This window comes from Canis lupus, chromosome 34 (genome assembly GCF_011100685.1).
Source record: "Canis lupus familiaris isolate Mischka breed German Shepherd chromosome 34, alternate assembly UU_Cfam_GSD_1.0, whole genome shotgun sequence".
Classification (NCBI taxonomy): Eukaryota; Metazoa; Chordata; class Mammalia; order Carnivora; family Canidae; genus Canis; species Canis lupus.
In genome coordinates, this window is record NC_049255.1 from 20,516,784 (window position 1) to 20,534,503 (window position 17,720).

A 17,720-nucleotide genomic window follows, 5' to 3' on the forward strand; every position below is an offset into this window, starting at 1 on the left:
GCTTCCTGCTCAGCGGGAAGTCTGTTTCTCTCTCTCTCTCTCCCTCTCTCCCTCAGTCCCATCCCATTGCTCATTCTCTGTCAAATAAGTAAATAAAATCTTCCAAAAAAGAATTTCCCAGTATTATTCTTGTTATTTAGACAACCATTACCACATATGATTATGATCTAGACTTGGAAATGTTTGCCTAAAATATTCAGTCACTGTCACCCAGCATGTACACAGGCACACACACACCCCCTGCTCCCAATGCACACATACTTGGTTTACTATTTCACTTGTTCTTTACTGTAAGAACAATTGGCCAGAATTTATCAAGGTAGCAGGGAAATGCCTTCTTTACACCTGATGTGCCAATTCCAGACTGATTTAGAGTCTTACCAAAAGAGGAGAAAGAACATGATCCTATTACACAATGGAACATAGTACCCAGATCCCAAAGTCTCTATCAGGACCGCATTTGGGACAAGCAAAGGTCCCCTGGCCCTCGTTCAGTAGCCTAATGGAGAAGACTCCAAAGACAGAATGCCACTGGTGTTCTTCCAATTATAGAGTCATCTGATTAGAATTACAGTAAATGCATAGCTCAGTTTGCATTGTCCTGAGGTGAACCGGGAACCAAGCTGCTATGGTTGGAGCATCTCATGGTACTGATCTCTGAAAGTCCACTGTCTCATCATAGTGGGGCACTCATGCAAGCGCTACCCTGGAAAGGGAACAGACACAAGTTAGGACACTCCGTTTCTGGGGACCCTGGAGCTCTGGAGACCAGAGTTAGATATATAACTGCATTAATGTTTGAAAGAAAAACTCTGCACACACTCCAGACATTAAACCACCCGAGACCTTTGGAAAAAAGGCTTGCCTTTGGGATAGTTTTAGAATTAATTGTTCCAGTTTATTTCTAGCCCGTTAGCATTGAGCCTTGAGAGGTAGTCTACAAAGTACAAGTTTTCCAAACCATAACATACTATTTTGGTCCATGCTAAGTGAATTTTCTTGTTCTGTCTAGCTGAAGAAGACGAGGCAGGAATTCTCTAGAAGAATCACAAACCCATCAATCCCCTTTCACCTATTCCACTTACAGTGTGAGGGCTGGGAATCGTCAGGGTGTCAGACCAAACCTGATGATTGTGTTATTGTTGCTTCTAATTTAACTACCAAACTGTTAAGAATTACTGCCCCAAACCCAGCTGGGGGACTGGCACCACGCTTTGAAGCCACCGAGTCAGAGTGCTATTGGATGAAACTCGGCTCTACTGGACCATGAAATGAGTTTTCAAAGGGACAGAGAATGACAGATGTGCAAGCCGTGACTAAAACTGTCTCACCAGAGTGGTAACACTCATAATAGGGCAAAAAGAAGCACCACCACATGATGGGACTCGACCCAAGTCCCAGTTCTACCTGGGAAAGCCAAATCACAGACCAGAGAACACCTTGGAGATTAGCTCTGGAGCCTCTGCTTCCTCATCCACAAACCTCACTTCACTGTGCACCGTGAGAGACTTAGGCAATTACATAGTACTCTTTTTTGAAGGTAGCCATTGAAGCCAAGCACTGAAACGTGCTGGCTGGGTGACTTTCTGGGCCTCCTTTTCCTTGTCCACGCCCTCCCACCTCCCAGGGCTGTCATGCTCATCCAAAGAAAACGAGAGGAGTTGGAGGTTGCCCTGACTCAGGCTTTCTACTTTCTTACTTTCTCAAGCTCCTTCATAGAGGAGAGTTAAGAAAGCTCCCCAATTCTAGGCTTTCTTATAGCCTAAGGCTTTTGTCAGTCTCCTTTCCTAATCTTCACAAACCCCTGGAATCAAAGATGTATCAAAATCAATGCATACACAGGAACCAAATCATAGAAGATACTCATGCACACACATGCACACACAATTGTAAATGTATTTTTAAAAGACTTTAACAAGCACATTTAACAAGCAAACTCTTAACTATCAGGAAAAATCATGTTCAATTAGGAATAGGGAAGGAGACCATTGGGTCATGGGGTTGAAGGGGAAAGCTTTAATTACAGGTTGTTTGGAGAAAACCGCTCTGTTCATCCCTACCCTGGCTATTCCTGATCACGCTATCCATCACTCTCCATTTGGCCTACCCTGATTGATCACTGCACTACCTGTATTATAAATCAAACTTAATTTGGCATCAGTTCAGACTCACTGGGCCCTCACCAACAGAAAATCTTGAAATGATGTAGAAGCCATCCACAAAATGCTTGTACTGAAAGCGACATGGAGAAAACTTATTCGCAACTTGGGATTGGGCAACAGGACAATGGCAAGAAAGAGAGTGGGTCCTTCCAGACTACAAATATAGGCAAACGGTGATCCAAAACCAGGTTAAGTACTACCCAGGGTCTTCCTGTTAGGGTTTCAAGTCCCAGAAATACATCATTTCAGGCTGCGAGGACCCAGAGATCTTGGATCAACTACCTTGTTTTGGAGGTGAGGAAACCGGGCCTCAGCTGGGGGCAGTGGCTGTGCCCATGGTCACACAGCCACTATGTGCCAGAATGGAGACTAGAGACCAAAATGCCTCCTGACATTCTGAAGACTGTCCCTATCTTTCAGGCTCTCGGAGATCAGAACTTATTAAATAGCATAGACATATTTTCTGATTTCCCTCTGATTCCCCTCTGAAGAATCTGAACATTCTCAGCCTCTTGTACGACAAACCAGAAAAGTCTGCCAAGGCTTCAGCTCTCGGAAAGTAGCAGCTCAGTGTTGCAGAAATCTGAATTCTACTCTCAACTCAGACATTAATGCTTGTGTCTGATGTGCTTTGGCTCCAGACCAAAGCCCCTTTGTAACTTAGGGAGAGGGTGCTAGAAATAAGGAAAAGGAAAAAAAATAAAATTTAAAAATAAAACTTAAAAAAAAAAGAAATAAAGAAAAGGAAGGGAGCCGTCTCTTCTCAGGGGCACCCCTAGAAGCACAGTGCCGGTGTCGGTACCCTGCATTTGTCTATTCAGAAAGCCCTCCTCTTCCTTTAGAGATGGGTAGAGACAGGAATAGAAAGCCACAGCTGTCTACTCAAGGCTGACAGTGCTAAGTCCTGTGTTGCATGCGTGCGTGTCTGCGTGTGTGTCTGACAGACACCCCAAAGCTCTGTGCTGATCTTTGACCTCTTCTTCAAATTGTTAGTCCTTGAGAGGATGCCTGTAGATGACTTGGGTTTTGCCATTTCTTGTTAGTATCAGCATTCTGAAAGGTATGTAGGTGTGCGCTCTTTCACTTCATAGATGAAGATGTCAAGACACAGAGGTCACACAGAGAAAATCAGAGAAAATCCACAGTTGGACGTGGCTGAAAGATCCAAGTCTATCCTCACCTGCAGCTTCCCAGGATGTGCACAAGGCTATGGGTTTGATAACCCCAACACGGTGCCACCAGCTTCCAGACCACCCTGCACTGTTATTTTGCTGGAATGCTTATTATAAACATAACAAACATTGGTAGAATGCTTGTTATTTTGCTAGGATGCTTGTCTTCTCTTTATTAATGCCCTCCTTCCGGGACAATATTCCCTGCCCTCAACACACACACACACACACACACACACACACACACACACACGCACTCGCATTCTCGCATGCACACAAACAGCCTAATTACTTGTATTCATTTCTTCAGATTCGGCTCAAGTGATATTTCTTCAATGAGGCCCTTCCTTACCACCCACAAAACAGGTCTCCCTATTGTATGCTCTCTCATACCATCTTCTTTTCCTTTCTAACGGTCTTCAGAGATCCACAGGATTGTGACCATCTGATCTGAGTCTCTAACCTTCATGTCAGGGACCGCTCCTGCATTTTCCTCTCCATCTTATCCCTGTATCCCCTAGATGCCCAGCACCTAGTACTGAGGACCCAATAACAGGGGTGAATGCAATCAAGGGCTGATGGATCAACAGAAGAATATAAGCGTAGTCAAGGCTTCAGTAATTCATCTCTTGCTAGTAGTGTTTTAAAAGCTTCTCTCTGCAACCCAACAACAACTACCCAACATCTCTTGCAACTCAACTACCCAATATCTGCCAACCCATGGGACTTCCCCTTTATCCCTTCTGTTTCCTGCAGTTGCTCCCACAGTATGCTTACAGTTCTTACAGTCCTCACTTCCCTTCCCCAGATTCAGCCTTCAATGTCAGCCTGAAAGTAACTCTGAGAAATGAATATGAAATACTCCTTTCACTGTTTAATCCCTGCATCCCACGATCAGTGTTGGAGCGTGCCACGGCTGACACTCTGACTTGCCTATCTCCATAGTCCCCATGCAGGCTCTGCTCATAGGTGGTACTCAGAAAATACTGAAGGAATGAATCAAAGGATCAAAGTTTTCCAACATGAGATGTCATGTTCTTGAGACAAGAAAGCCTCTATTGACTACTTCTGGCATAGTGTTTTGCACATAGTAGGCACCCACCAACAAGTTTGCTTCAATGCCATCCTCCCCCAAAGATAAACAGAGAGCAGAGCAATGTAGAAGAAATAGTATGAGATGTAAAATAATTCAGATATACCTGCTATGTGACCTTGGAGAAATGCTTAACCTCGAGAGCCTCATATTCATCTGCCCCCCCCCCATTGTGATGGAGAATGGATATTAACACATCTGGCATTTGCCTGGCACCCTAAAATTGTTCCTTTCCCCCCCTTCCTTCCTGGGAGTCACTGAGACTGGCCAGCCTCACTCCTTCCTCTGTCTCCTGGGAAGAAATGGTGGTAAAGGGATTGGAACCCAGAGTCTGAGACACTTCCTCTTGTCCCCATCTGGCCCCCTATGCCCAGAAGCTCCTGCCCCAACCCTCTCTGCCCTGATGGAGGGAAGGTGATAGGAATAGGCTCAGTGGATGACTCAGCTTCAGTGACTAAGGCGAGGAGGTGGGGGTGGTAGGAAGGGCACGGGGGCTGGAGAGGAAATAAGTGAACACTCCATCTGATGAAGGATGACTCCATGATAAAGAGGTTTGGCCCTGCTGGGCTCCTGACTCTGACACGAAGCAGACAAGTAAGGGCCTGAGTGCCTTTCCGGGGCACCCTCTGTTTCATTTCTTGGCAAACTCCTGCTGGCTCACAGGGACCTTCTAGAACAAATACTGGGCATTTTTCTGTCTTCTGGAGCTTTTCAGCTCGAGTACTAAGATACATTTGAATATCATTCTTGATGAATTGGTTTTCAGATAGGGTTCCATCTCACCAAAATCAATGTGCATGGGTTATAATTCTGACAGCTACCTGACTTCCAACCTTGGCCTCTCTCCCAGGCTCCAGACCATTTCCTTCATCTGCACCGCCACTTCGACATTCCCAAACATTAAACAAGATCAGGTCTAAAACTATATACATAATGGCTTCTGCATCTGCCTCCCTCAGCTCCTCTCCTGGTTGACTGTACCACCATCTACCCAATCACCAATCTTGGTGCTAAGACATCCTGCACCCTTCCTCCACCCATACTCACCATTGCTCCGGTACTCATGTTCCTGCCAGGTCCTGAATTTCTCACATCCATTTCCTCCTGCCCATCCCCACTTCAGCTGGAACTGGTCAGGCCCTCATCATCGTCCATCATGACTCTTTCTGGCATCTTCCAGCTATCTCCTTATCTCCAATCCATTTTCCAGACTGTCTGCAGAACAATATGCTTAAGCCTTACTTTGAATCTTATCACCCTGCTTAACATCCTTCAATGCTTTCCCAGATCCTATAGGAAACAGTCCAAACTCCTGAGTCTGGCATACAAAGCTCTTCTTGATCCAGCACCCCCCTTCCCCACCTTCTGGTTTTGCCTGTTGACTCCACCCTACAAACTCAGGTAGACAGAGACACACCCTAAATTCCAGCTACCACTGAGTCCCATATCACACTGTGCTCTTCTCACCTCTGGGTCTTTGAACATGTCGTTACCTTCTCATAGGTAAGCACTTCTGTGTCTCTGGAAAATTATTTTCTTCCCAGATTTGGCTCAAATGTCATCTCTGATGTATGGCCCTCTTAGACACCCGGAAATGAGTTGGTAACTCCTTCTGTGAGCTCTGTCAAAACATAGTCACTCATATTAAGCACCTAGTGGCATTGTGACTTTTTGTTTTTACATGTCTCTCTCCACTAAACTGGGAAATCCTCAAAGGTGAGTCCTTCCACAGAATGTCTACTCAACAAATATATTTTTTTAATAAATGAAATATCAAAAATGGGTATTTAGTAACAAAAGTACTTTTGTCCTTTGATCTTCAGTGTTTCCATCCATAAAATAAGTCTTTGAACCAGATACATTACAATTCTACTAGCCGCAGATTTCAGACTGCATCATCCTTCAAGTATACAGCTCATATCCTTGGCCCACTCAGTAGTAGTAGATTTTGCTGAGTTATTTTTCCCAAGGAAGGAGTGGGACTGTGGGTTCACCCACACAGCAAAATGGCTGGTCTCAGTAGCTCCGATTGAAGTCACAGAACTGCTCAAAGACAGGGCTCCACATAGAGACCCAGAAACCCAGGACCCACGCTGCCACAGGCCAGGACTCTGGCCATGTCCTTAGCACACTCATGGTTACTGTCCACCCACATGTGTGCTTGTTTGTGGGCACTCACGTAGGCATTGTCACAGTCCTCGGGCGGGCACAGAGGGTGACGCATCCGTGCAAAGGAACCACCCACAGAGTCTCACCTCCCCCAGGTCACCATCCTCAATGATCCCCACACCTCCAGCACCGCCTACACACTCACGTACCCACAGGGCGTTGGGTTGTCTGTTTGCAAATCTGGAGTTTTATACATTGGACCACAATGTCTTTCAGCCAGTGGAGACAGGTACACCTACCTATGTGCTGATGACTCTCCTCCTCTAACCTCCATCAGCACCTTGCCCCTCAGTATACAGCTTCTGCTGGTGTGCTGGTGTGAGCACATCTGCATTCACCTCCCAGCTTTCTCTGGGAACATTAGTTTATCTCCCTGAGCCTCAGTTTTCTCACCTATAAAGTGGGACTAGTGGCCCTGCTTACCTTCCTTACATTGGTATTCCCAAGATGCAATAAACTAATGCATGTGAAGGTGCCTCATGAGCACAGTCAGGCACAATGCAAGCATGTAAGGTTCACAGGAGTCACAATAGTGGTAGACACTAGGTTCTGCTACTAAGGAAAAGCCCCTTTCCAAACATAAGGGCACAATTCAAATCCAGATATTCCTTGAGTGTATAGTCTATGCCAGACACATAGCAAGGGATTGTTGCCAACATTAACCATAACTATTCTATCACTGAATTTGATAGTGTTTTGGCTTAATACTTATATGGCAGAAGTCACATGTTTATTTTGAGGTTTTAATATTTACACATGTTCATGAATTTTACACATATCGAAATAGAAACAATAGATAAACAGAGAGGTGTGTGTGTACGCATGCGTGTGTGTTTGAGAGAAAAAAAAAGACTTTCCCAGGAGTTAGGAATGAAGTATAATGAAAAAAAAAAGTATAAGTTCTGGAATAAGACATTCATACATAGGTTCAAATCCTGACTATGACTTACCAGCTTTTTCTTTTTTTTTTTTTTTAAGATTTTGTTTATTCATTCATGAGAGACACAGATAGAGAGAGGGGCAGAGACACAGGCAGAGGGAGAAGCAGGCTCCACGCCGGGAGCCCAATGTGGGACTCGATTCCGGGTCTCCAGGATCACGCCCTGGGCCGAAGGCAGCGCTAAACCACTGAGCCACCCAGGCTGCCCGGACTTACCAGCTTTTTGACTCAGGAAAAGTTTTGAATTCACTGAAGCCTCAATTTCTCCACATTACAAATGGAAATAAGGAGAACTCTCTCATGGGTCTGCTGTGCAAAGGAAATAAAATCCTGCACACAAAATATTGAACTGTGTCTAGCACAGAGAAGGCTCGAGAAATGTCACTACCCCTAGGATGGCTGCCTTTCTTTCAGGCGCTATGTGACCTGGGGCAAGTCACTCAGAGCCTGCACATACTTCTCATCTATAGAAGGAGAGGGGATAAATGTGACAATTCCACGGATTCCTTCCAGCCCCAGGATGCCAGTCTCATATATCAAATATCTATTTCACGCAAGTACGTGGATTTAAATGATGAGCATGGCCAAGGGGAAGCCCTTTCAGCCTGATGTTTGCTCCATTTCCAAAGCGTTTCCTTTCTCTGAACGTACCATTTGCTGGCTCTCATATTTTCAATACAGAGCCCATTGATGGCTAAGAAAAGAAATGTCCAGCGCAGCTGCAGGTCCACTTGAGCCCTCCCAGCGAGCGCCCTCAAGCCCACTCTCTGTGAGCTCTGTGTTTGCAGAGCCTGTTGTTGTAGCGATGTCTGGAATCCTCGACACCTGCACATCAGCTTCCTGGGCATTTCCACTCCCCTCCTCCGCCCCCCACCCTCGGCTTCCATTTGCATCTGAAATGCAGCTGCTGGGGCCCTAAGGAGGGGAGCCAAGTGGACAGGACATCTCCTTGTCTGCTCTCCCTCCCTTGAGTCAAACCGAATCTGAAGCGCCTCTGTGCGAGGGCTTTTGTTGCCTCGTCATTATGTTTAAATGAGCCTCATCTGCAGGAGCATTTTTTTTTTTTAATAAAATAAAATAAAACCACCACAAAAGACCAAAGCAGATGACATCTGTTCTTTCGATGAAAGCTTTTTTTGTCCTGAATTAGACTAAAAAAAGAAGAAAAGAAAAATTGAAAGGGGCTGGGCCTCATTTGTACCATTCCTCCCCCCTCCCCAAAACAAAACAAACAAAATGAGTCTGTGTGGGGGGCAAAGGGGTGCTGAATGGATAAGAAGCAGAGGAGAGACAAGGGCAAATAAAAGAAACCCTCTCCACTTCTCCAGCAGTTTTGCCGTCACTCCACACTAGGAATATGCAGGCACCATTACTTTAAGTGCCACTGATTTTGGAAGGTGTTCAAATTTCTGTTCTCCGTGCTCATTTCATGTGCAAAATATTTAACAACTCTTTAGCTGCTATCCCAGCCTTCTCCTGTAGTCTTTGTTTATTATATACAGCAGGTGGGTCTGATGCAGGTGGTACCTGGGTATAATTTGAGAAACAGTGATCTACATCCCGCTAACCCCTAAATCTTTATCTACATCTTAGCTCTTGTCTATAAACTAAACCATCCACCCAGCTCTCACATTGAACTTCATCCTTTCTCTGTCAACACCTGCTTCTTGTTCACTGAACCCTACCTAGCCTGAATCCTGGATTCCTTGACACCTCCTTCTTCCACAAGCACACCACATCCAACCCATGGCCAAGTCCTGGCAATGTTTCCCCAAAACATTTCTGATCCTTCCTCTTCTCTCCGCTCCATTGTCACTGCCTAAGTCCAGGCCACCTTTACCTCTTGCTTAAGATGTGTCAAAACATGCCCCACCCAGGAGCCAACCTTGCTGATTATGATCACTCTTCAAGCAAAACACTTTATGATTCTTGGATAGGGTTTAAATCCTTCATCTTGGCTTCCCAGAAAGTTCATGAGCTGGCCCTGCCTACCTCTCTGACTAATTTCCACCTACTGCCCTCTATCCCACCCCAACCAAGCTTCCTCAAGTCCTCGACCTTACTTCATGCTCTCTCACCTGGGGCCTTTGCACATGCTGGTTTTTCTACCTGGAACACCCTCTGACTCTACATGTAGACTTGAGGTCTCAATTTAAATGCCATTCTTCTAGGAAGCTTTCCCTGACCACATCTGGCCACCTCCCACCCAACCACCAAATTAAGTTAGTACTCCAACTAAGTATTCTCAACATCGTGCTACCCCTCTCAGAGCATTTGCTCAATTCATTGTGATTACTTATTCAATATTCTGTCCTCCTCATTGAAAAGTCAGCAACAATGGAGTGGGTATCTCCCTTATTTTGTCAAATATTAACAGATAAACTTCAATGCAGCTTCCTGCAGCATTGCTAAAAAGACCACTTTCTACAAAAGGCAAATATATAATTCTGTAACAGAATTATTCCTTTGGGATTTTAGGTGTATTTCAAAATAGCACCATAAATCCAGACTAGAAAGGTTGTCCACAGCTTCAGTTTCATTGCCAGGTCTTAGTCCTGCACAACCAAACTTTGTTGTAAGTTCCAAAGATAAGACTCTTTCCTGGACAAAATTAACCTGCTAAACCTCCCTCTTGAAGTCTATAAGACCATTACCTCCTGAAGTTTTCTCTTTCATCTTCCTCATAGTCCTTGATGCTTGTCAGGCTCCTTCCATAGCAAAGAACACAGAGGAATATGGGAGGCAGGTCGAGGAATGGAGCCAACTAGCCTTGACTGTTGGCCAAGTGCCAGGCACTCTTCAATGCCTTCCATGCTCTCTCCTAATAGTTCCATGAGGTACACACCATCTTCCTCCACTCACCAATATGAAAACTGTGGCATAGGAGTTGAAGCCACAGGCTGTGGTCACAATTCTGTAAATGGCAGAGCTGGCACATGAACTCAGATCCACCAACTCAAATTAGTCAACTCTTCGATTCTAGGCTGGCACCTTTCAAGGAGTAGAAATCTCAGAAGAGGAATCTGGCACAGAGTAGTAAGTTATCTCCCAGCCTGAGAATCTAGCAGAACCCTACAGTGCAGACATGGGAAAGAACAAAATTAGCAGGGCCAAAAACTATTTCTACTGGAAGGCACACAAATTTGAAAAGAACAGACTGGAAACCAGGAGATTCTCTCACCTTTTTCAGATGTTGCCAGCCTGGTCACTTCTCCCAGGCAGGCATCATACTGTCCAAGGCAGAGCATCAGTCTTCTATAAGTATCTCTCCACATCCCTCATCCACTTAGCTTCTTGGGGGGTAGGGACCCTACTACTTTAAGATAACTAAAACAAAACAAAACAAACAATCAAAAGCCTCCATGATTGACAACCCAACCATTTTGTTCTTCAGGCCAACATAGCAAGCTTAAGATTTTGGTTTGATGGTAGGATTTGTCCATAGTTAGGCTGCTGCTTGTTCCCTTCTGGTCATCTCACATTCTTTCTAGGATTTTCTCCCTTAGGAAGTGGAAATGAAGCATGTTTGCAAAATCAGAAAGTGGGGTGGTTCTACCAAAGACTGCTTTGTTCACTAGACCGCTAGTTATGAATGAGTGGGGGAGATTGAATTTGCTTACCATTAAAACCCCTCCGCATACTGGAATTCTAGAGGCTGAAATCCAGCACATACACAGAGCTGAGATGGAAAATCCTATGTGAGGTCAATGCTCCTCAATGATTCATCGACTAAACACAACACACTTTCCCACTTTCTTGATGAACAGGTGGGCCAACTGTCATGATACTCTTTCCCATCCTGGGCTAAAGGAATCTCAGAGTAGCATCTGGAGTGACCAAAGAAGGGTAGGGAGAAGTGAAAGTGGTAGATAAATAATAAGTGGACTTTGACTGAGCATTGAGTATCAGATACTGTAAAAATACTATTACATATGTGATTTAATTTAGTCTTAAATGCACCTTCAGATTGATGGTTTTAGCCACATTTCATAGATAAATCAAAGTTCAGAGATATTCACTGGTTTTCTGGAAGACATGACTCCTTGTGTTATCACCTTCTTTCAGATTTCTGTATCCACTCTGGAAGAAATTTTTGGACTGAAAAGGAATCAGAGCCATGGGTTTGGTAGGAACATACCTGAAAAAACTTTAGGCTCTGGCCTAGACTGTTTCAACATCTCTTTTAAAGTCTCCAAGATTATTTAGGCAACAATAAATTCCTAAATAAAGGGAGAATTGTGAGGAGTGAACCTTGAATTGTTGATATATGTATTCCCTATGATTTCCCAGGCTGGTTAAAAGCAGAGACAATGACTGGAGGGGCTAAAAGAAGGAAGATGCAGCAGAGATGCAGCTACCCTGGCCTGGCATGGGAGGAAGAACAGGGGCTGTGTCTAATCCCTAGTACGCAAGCCACTGAACTCTGAATGGAGGGGAAAAACAAAAAACAAAACTCCTGGTCTCACATTCCTTCCATGGCCAACCAATATCCTAACATCTCAAAGTTCTGTGTAAAACAAATGTCAAGTTGAATTCCATAGCTAGCTATTGAATAAAGATGACTATTCCCATTCTGTGGCTAAGGAATCTCAAGTATTATGAAAGTCAATGCATTGCCCATTCTTTCTTTCAATAAATATTAATTAAGCTCCTACTATATGCCCAGAACTGCGTACAGTGGCAAATCAAGCAGACATAAAGCTTATAGAGTAGTGAGTAAACAGTCATTAAACAAAACTTTAGTAGAAAAATAAATATAAAATTACAAATTATCACATATTCATGAAAGGGAAAGCATAGGGAAGTGTGAAGAGACATAATAGAAAGAATGGCATAGTTTTCATCGGTGGGTCAGGAAAGGCCTGACTGTACAGGTGACCATTACTCTATGAGCCAGGATGGGAGCAGAGGGGCAAAATGCAGAAATAGCCTTTGCAAAGGTCCTGAGGCTGGAAAGCAAGTGGCCAGTGTAGTAAGGGGGAGGGGAGAGAGAGAAGGTCAGAGGGCAAGAAGGGAGCATATTATATAGGTCTCATAAACCATGGCAAGCACTTTGAACTTAGTGCAATTGGAAGCCATTGAAAGGTTTTAAACAGGGAAGAGATGTGACCTGATTAGAGTTAAGAAATATCTCACTAATCCTGGCAAATGGATCAGATGAGGATGAGAAACTATTGCTGAAGTCCCTCTAAGTGCTGATAAATTAAGCCCAGGAAAACATAAGTCTTAGACCTTTACCCAAAGTCTTCTTTAAGAAACCATTATTTATTATTTATAGTCTCAAAATATAGATATCATTTTATTAAACAGAATCATACTTTTTTCAAATTACTTATCAACTAAAATGATCTAAAGGGGTTGCTTCAGGGCAATGCAACAACTAGCTGGCTTCCCTGGTCACCTTTTTCTACTTTTCAAATTTTCCAAGAATAGAGATTGAGGAGGGTAGCCATAATTAAGGAATACATCTATAGTTCATTTGCATCTCATTCTCCTACTCAGCCTCAACTACATTACACAGCAGCAGCAACAAATGTCAGTGGCAGGAAGTACACAACAAGAAGAATTAACCACAATTTTTTTTCATCCAAACTTACACACACACTATCACACACACATACAGTTGGTTTGAAGTGGGGTGGGGGGAGGTACCCAGCCTTCTCACATTTTTAACCAATAGGATCTCATGGCAGCCATCAAAACAACAGCTTTTCAGTCAGTTGACCTTTCGTGATGGAGGGTTTTGCGGGGAGAGGAGAGAGAAAGGAAAGAGAAAACTTGGGCTTTGCGTCATTTGTCAGTCTCACAGTTGAACACTGAATCAGTCTTATGTTAGACACATTAATTTGATTAAGATACAATCCATGGGTCATTCGGGCATATAAAGTACGCCTGCTTAATTGCAAAATTAACAATGAAATAAGATAAATTATTACCAAACTGGAGGTTATTCTGGGACTCCTGGATTGCTCCCCACCCCCAACACACACACACACACACACACACACACACACACTCAATTCATTTTCTCCATCTATTGTTGTTTTTGACACTTAGAAGGAAAAATTCAGGCTAAGGCAACAGAACATGGCACGCCAGCAGTCAGCTCTTAAGGCATTGGTTGAGGGAGCTAAGGCTCACTCGAAACAGGAACTACTGGTAGACCCATCTCCCAAAAAATTCCAAGAGTCCCTCCAAAGTGTGCCTAACCATCTGAAATGCGCAGGCACTCCAGGAAGTTATCTGTAGCCTCAAGAAATTCAGTTTGCAATGTGAGGGCTGAGATCCTGGTTTCCATATTTACTACATTACTTCTCTCCTGCCATTTTGTTTCTTTCTAGAAGCAGGCTGATTTTCAGGCTCTGAGCAACTTCTGGTCAATTATCTGCCAAATATCCACTATGAAAATATAAAAATGAAGACTTGATCCTGCATCTGAACAAGCTTTCCCTCTACTTGGTCACTGGGTTCTGTCCCCCCTGTGACTCCATGAGACACACCTGGCTATGGCTTACTGCCCACTGACTTGCTGTAGTGAAGACATGAAAAGCACCGTGGGACATAAAAAAGGAAATTAATCAGATAGCATGTGGCCTTAAAAGGAATTAGGAGGAGTTGGTCATTCGGAGAAGGGGAGAGGAAGGCATTCCCAGCAGAGGGGACAGGATGAATCAAGGCAGGGAAGCCTGTGTGCACATGAGGTATGTGGTCATTACTGTGGTGTAGAAAAGCAACAGCCAGGTGTTTTTCCCATCTTGAAGGAAAGCATTAGTGGCCAAACATATACTCCAAATCTGGGAGAATTAAGCCCTTGTCCCATGCAATACAGAGGAAAGAATTCTGGGTTGGAACTCAGGAGACCCATTGTTCCTGCATCTAACATATATGTGACCTTGAGCTTAGTGTTTCACCTGTCTGTGCCTGGATTTGGCATCTGCAAAATGGGAAGAAAGATCTCTTTCACAGGGTCCTTTTGAGGGCTAAATGGGAAAATGTACGTGAAAGTTTAACTCCAAAGTGTCAAATCCTTTTTGACTAGAGGGTAAATCATAGATAGCAAACTGAAGAAGGTATTACTCTTATTTCCCATGGGCACTGTCATGACACATTCAGGGATCAGCAAGCCCTCCAGTGGCTGAAGCATAGGGAGCATAGCTAAGGCCGGCTCAGACAGACTCTTGAACGTGTGTAGATTTTGTATCTCATTCCGTTTAGAAGCAGGTTTATCCGTTATTATATTCACTTAACAGATAAATAAAACTGACTCTTACAGAATATGCAAAGTGAAAAATAGAACCAATCATCTAAACTACTTATTCCATGCCCTTGCAAATGACCCTATCACAGCTTCCCCGTTCCCTCTCAGCCCTAGTGCTTCTTAACTATGCTGTACATGGTGCTGCGGCCAGACCCCAGTACATGCACCATTTCTGAGTTCCAAGATGCCAGAGTCTGGGCAATCCCACATGTGGCTCAAGGAGACTGGTGTTTATGTTATGGCGCTGACTGTAGACTATACACTCCCTAGAGACTTCATGAGATAATGCAGGGACATTCCTAGAAGAGCTTTCTGATGGAACCCCAAGCAATTTGGAGCAAACCAAAGAGAGAGAGAAGCAAATTTGCCACCCTGTGGAAGCAAAGACTTAGCAGTGTGTGACACCTAAGTTTACGAGATGAAGGAAAAAAGAAAATTCTAAAATCGTTGACTCGCCTCCGCCACTTTTATCGTGAGAGGCTGAAAACATTTTACAGACGTGGATGTGCACTTTTTTTCATCGGCAGCTTACTTCATCCTCCCAGAACGGCAAAGCTTCCCCTTCTCTCATTTTTAAGACATGTCGACCAGATCAAGTGAGAAGACCTTTGAAAACTGCCATGCCTGTGGTGATCATCGCTTAGAGACAGAGACAGAGCAGGCCTTGACACTTGTTCCATTCATCCCAGGTGGCAACTACATCTCTCTGTTCTCCTGCTATTACATGGGAAAGAAGAGATGGATGTGAAGGTGTCAGCTCTGCTGTGTGTCCTTGAGCAGATTAATTTACATTTCTGGCTTTGGATCTCTTTTCATCATTATCCTCACAAGGCAGACATGACCTCTAATGTTCCTTCCATTTCAGATACTTCACGAAACTAGGACTCTTCCAACTGTGCTCTATTAGCAGGGCCAAGAGCCACGCAGAAGATCATAGCTGGCACCTCTGCTTCCTCACTTCTAAAATGAGGGTAATAACACCTACCATGCAAGGTGGCTGGAAAGATTAGATATAATATATGCAAAGCTGCTAGCACAGGGCCTGGCACCCCGCAGGTGTCCTGTAGGAGGAGGTTTTTAAATCAAAACCTAAGGATTTCCAGGATGTACCTCTCCCAGCCCGATCTCTGTGGTCCCAGGTAGCTTGGTGGCTTGAGCACATGGCCCCTGACTGACTCCTGGCCACAGGGAGTCCCAAGTCCAAACAACAGAACAGGGTTTTAGGCTCTTCTGTTCCATCTAGAAGCCCCATGGAAAGCCTGCCAAGTTTTCTATTTCCTCTGGCTGGAACCTTGTGGCCGTGACTGCAGGCTAGCTCCAAGTGTCTGAAAGGGAGGTTTTTCCAAAGGCCAGCCATTTGCTCCACTGTGCTGGAGCCTGCAAACGCTTTCTCCATCCCTTGCAATCGAGAGGCGAGAGAGTGCAGGGGACTGGGAGCCTGAAGCAGGACCCAGGATGTCCTTCTGTGTTTGCTTTGCCCAGTTGCCCTCTCCTGAGGTGCGAAGCACTCGAGAAGGGTTAAGTCTTCCTCACGACAGTGACGTTGTCAGAGATACTGTGCAAACAAGAAGCCGTAGAAGTATGTCTCACTTGCTCCGAGTCCCCAACCACTGCAGAACCTGAAAAAAAAAAAAAAAAATCAGAAAATTCCACTTGCTTTTTCCTATTTAATGAGGTCGAACATTCTTAAGGAATGAAAAGCACAGCTCCAGCCTAGCTTTTAATTAGCTTCAGGAGCCCTTGTTTCAAACTAGCCTCGTTCCCAAAGCTATTCTCTCTCTGCTCTGAATGAGATGGAAATTCAATTGCATCCGCCTTGTCAAGTCATAATAAGATGCTCCCCCCACTCAAGGGCACATGGGGAAAGACACTCAGTAGCCAGACAGACGCTGTACTTTTTGACCTCAGCAGGACACCAGAACCTTAAAAAGGGCACTTTAAAAACTCTAGTTTATACCAAACTTGGTGTTGTTTTCGTAACCTCATGATGTGAACTTGGGCCAGTTTTTCCACATGTCCAGGGGGAAAACATGGACTTTAGAGCCAAACAGACCCAGAATCAAATCCTACCCTCTCATCCAGGTGTCTGTGCCAGTTAAGTAAGCGCTCATAGCTCCTGTCCCCCTCGTTTGTGACACAGATGTTGCTGCTTGCCTTGCGAGATGACTGGAGGGACCAAATGAAATATTGTGAGTGAAGCACAATGCCCTGGATGTCATCGGCACTCAAACACTGCTCTTCCTCTTTCCTGCCATCTATAGAACAGGATTAATCGCTCCCACTTTGCCTGTTTTGGTGGGTTGGACTAATGACTCAAAGGGAGTAAATGGAGAGAGGGTAGGAGCCTGGGTTTTGTACTCAGAAGTGAGGGGTCAAAGCCCAATCCCGCTCCCTGCTACCTGTGCCACCCTGGGCAAGGTCCAGGGCCTCACCGTCTGTTCTCATGGCTAGTGGGGTACATCAGTAGCTCCTCCACAGGACCGCTGCAAGGACTAAATGAGATAGTATCCAAAAAGCCCTTGCCTAGTGCCTGGCACAGGGTGAGCACGCAATAAGTATTAGCTGCTAACAGCCGCCACCGCAGTCGAAGTACGCTGTAAAATTTAAAATCCTCTCAGATGCCCATCTCAAATCCTTTCTGGAAGGGATGTGCCAATGTTACCGATGCTTATGTAAATGTAAGTGGTTATTATTTATGTAGGAGAACATTACTGAGCCTTATTCAGGAAGAGGGAGAGAACAATGCAGAGGAAGGAAAAATTTACGATGGTCTTCAAAGGGGAAAGAGAAGAAAATCACTTCTCACCCAGCACCGTAGCAGCAGCCCCATATATTAGCTCAGAGCTGCCTGTCTGCAGAAGCTACATCAATAGAGTCTCCTCTGAAGAAAGAGAAAAGGGAGAGGAAAGGAATGGAAAAGAAAGGG

At 44.6% G+C, this 17,720-nt stretch overlaps 1 long non-coding RNA gene across 1 annotated transcript in view; it reads right to left on the reverse strand.

The window, feature by feature from the left end:
• The window catches only part of LOC119867506, a 39,116-nt gene that overhangs the window by 16,549 nt on the left and 4,847 nt on the right, over positions 1-17,720 (reverse strand). The window contains exons 4-8 of the long non-coding RNA XR_005383889.1: positions 11,157-16,413; positions 10,718-10,863; positions 10,191-10,608; positions 5,475-6,048; positions 382-706 (exon numbers count right to left, since the gene is read on the reverse strand). This is a non-coding gene — a long non-coding RNA (uncharacterized LOC119867506). The remainder of the gene's footprint in view (positions 1-381; positions 707-5,474; positions 6,049-10,190; positions 10,609-10,717; positions 10,864-11,156; positions 16,414-17,720) is intronic.